Here is a 2,923-nt window from a genome sequence, read left to right on the forward strand (position 1 = left end):
TTGCACATCACCAATAGCCAAGAATGGTTTCCCTGATAGCTCAATTAGTAAAGAATCTGCCTACAATGCAGGAGACCCCGGTTCGATTCCTGGGTCAGGAAGATCCCCTGGAGAAGGGATAGGCTACCCACTCCAGTATTCTTGGGCATCCCTTGTGGCTCAGCTGGTGAAGAATCCGCCTGCAACGCAGGAGACCAGGGTTTGATCCCTGGGTTGGGAAGATCCCCTGGAGAAGGGAAAGGCTACCCACGGTACTGTTCTGGCCTGGAGAATTCCACAGACTGTATAGGCCATGGGGTCACAAGGAGTCAGACACGACTGTGAGTTTCACTTGCACTTTTGATAGGCAATACTATTTGGGAGATTTGGAGATGCTCTGGTTTGCATTTCACAGATAAACTTTAAAATACCACATGTATTAGGTCAAGCTTTACCTCAGACAGATGCTAAGAGATGTGAAAATGTGTAGAGTTTTGCTGTATTTAAGCAAACCCTGGCCGGGCCAGGCGGGTTGTAGCCGGGGTTGGCGGTATGCGGAGGCGGGGCGGCGTCGGACGGCCGCCGCGCTGCCGGCCCTGGCCGACCGGAGTCCTGTCGCAGGTCGTGCGGCTCAAGTGCAGCCCGCGGCCCTTGGAGAGGTGTGGCCGGCTGGCCTGACCAGCAGGCAACTCAGACCAAAAGGGAGGCGCAACGCAGGGTTCTTAAGGTTCTTAAGGCGCCAGGCTGCAGCCAGCTCCGTCTAGGGCCATACCACCCTGAACGCGCCGGATCTTGTCTGATCTGGGAAGCAAAGCAGGGTCTGGCCTGGTTAGTACTTGGGTGGGAGACCGCCTGGGAATACCGGGTGCTGTAGGCTTCCTGCCTCCCCTGTCCTTTAGCCCTGCCCCCCCCCCCAACGGGCGCGGTTGGCCACCCTGAGCCCCACCCGCCCCTGGCCCCTCGCACCCGGCGCGCTCAGAGCCGTCGGCTGCCTTCCAGCCGGCCGGCCAGCCGGCGGCCGTCGGACACACCGTCAACCCAACTCTTGGGTCCCCGCAGCCCCAGCCCCTCCCCCGGTGGGTGGCCGGGGCCCCGACTCCCGCCCCAGGCCTGGGTTGCCTCCGGATTTGGCTTCCAGGAAACCAGATGACAGTCGGGTCTCCATCTGGGGCTCCCTTGGCATGCCTCAGGCAATCCCGGGGGCTGCCCCAGCCCGAGCCCCAGCCCAGTACTCCCAGGCGACCGTTCGCGCGCGCGCACACACACACACACACACACACACACACAGACACACAGACACACAAACAGACAGAGACACACAGAGACACACAGAGACACACAGACACACCCCGCCCCGGACAGGTGAAGAGCTGCAAAGCACAGGGAAGGGAGACTCAGAAAGAGGGGAGAGAGTCCTAGTCTGGCAGAGACAACCCTCACAACCCTCACGTTCGGTTTCAAAAGACCCGTGGTCCAATGAAGAACAGGGCGGATGTAGATAGAGTGGCGGCGGCGTCTGCCAATGCACAGACAGCGAGGGGGAGCGCGCGCAGCGAGCCTCTGGCGGCGGGCGGCGAGCGACGCAGTCGGGCCCCCTACGCGCTGCGCCCGGAGCGGCGGTCGGTATCGGTGCTGGAGACGGCGGCGGCGACGGTTTCGTGGCGGCCGCGCGCTGCTCTCTGAGCGGCGGGTGGTGGTGCGGCCTAGACCCTCACTCCTGACACTTTCCCTCCCCCAGCGCACCGCGGTAAGTCGGGGGCCGGGGTGGTGGGGGCCGGAGACCGGCGGGCTCCTCCTCCACTCTGGGAGGGCGGGTGGGCGGGTGCGCGGGGCGTCCCAGGCCCTCTCGGCGCCCCAGTCTCGCGCCCTAGCGCGCACCTTCTGCCCTGGGGGAGCGGGCCCCGAGGCCTGGCCCTTGAGGCTCTGAGGAGCGATTGCCCTCTGTGGGGTCTGGGCCCGGGGCTCTGGCGTCAAAGCCTCCCTTGAGTGAGCGTTTCTCGAGCAGGTTGTACTCCTTCATTTGCCCGGCAGTGATTAGGTGGGCAGGCCCTTTGCGGGAGCAGCGCCTTGAAACCCTGAGGGACGGTTTCCTCAGCACTTCGCTGATCACCGTGCGGGATTGGGCTTTCTTTGTTTTGGCTTCTCCAAGGAGAGATTTGCAACCCCAGGGGAGGGTGAGTGGGTCGGGAGTTTGTGAGCTTATGAAAACTGCATCTGAGAAAACTAAGGTCATTTAATGGAGTGAAACCTTACTTTTTGTTCTCCCACGTGTCCCGCGTAAAGCTAGGCGAGAAACGGTGTGGTTTCTGGATTCCTTACTCTAGGCATAAGGACCTTGGAAATTAAGTCAATTAAGTATATGAACAATGTTTCTTGAGAATTTGGCACATTCTCTGTGTTTAGAATTGAACCGAAGTATTTTTCATTTGTGTCTTTTACCCATGAAATACTCATAACACCCCTCCCCAAGATTTAACAATCGAGAATGTCTTCAAACATTGTCAAATGTTACTTGGGAAGCAAAACTGCCTCTCAGTGAGACTGCTGCTGTACAGAGAATATTCCCAATATTTCAATAAAAACATCTTACCTTTAAAAAAAAGAAGAAGAAAGAGGGAGGGAGAGACAGCAAGAGGACCACACAGATTCCCCACCCCCAGCCCCAGCCCCACGCCTCCACACCCTCCCCCGTCCATCCTGGGTATGCACCCGGCCCCCGGTCGGCCTGACCACAGCCTCGCCCGCCGACACACTCACACACTCACTCTCACACACTCACCCTCTGGTCTGGGGACGGGGGCTGGGTCTTGCCTTAGGGAGCCAAGCTGAAGGGGACCTTTGAGACTTCGGCTGCGAGGAAGTCTTGGGGACCCCACGGGGGACTGCCAGCCCCAGGGCACCGCGTCCAGCCTGGGCCGCCCCAAGGGAACGCCCCCTCCCTTGG

General features: G+C 60.0%; 1 pseudogene; it reads left to right on the forward strand.

Annotated features, from left to right (window-relative positions):
- Positions 1–737: 737 nt before the first annotated feature.
- Positions 738–856, forward strand: LOC133051311 (5S ribosomal RNA; annotated as a pseudogene).
- The last annotated feature ends 2,067 nt before the right edge of the window (positions 857–2,923 follow it).

The sequence above is a fragment of the Dama dama genome, chromosome 33 (assembly GCF_033118175.1).
Source record: "Dama dama isolate Ldn47 chromosome 33, ASM3311817v1, whole genome shotgun sequence".
NCBI lineage: Eukaryota > Metazoa > Chordata > Mammalia > Artiodactyla > Cervidae > Dama > Dama dama.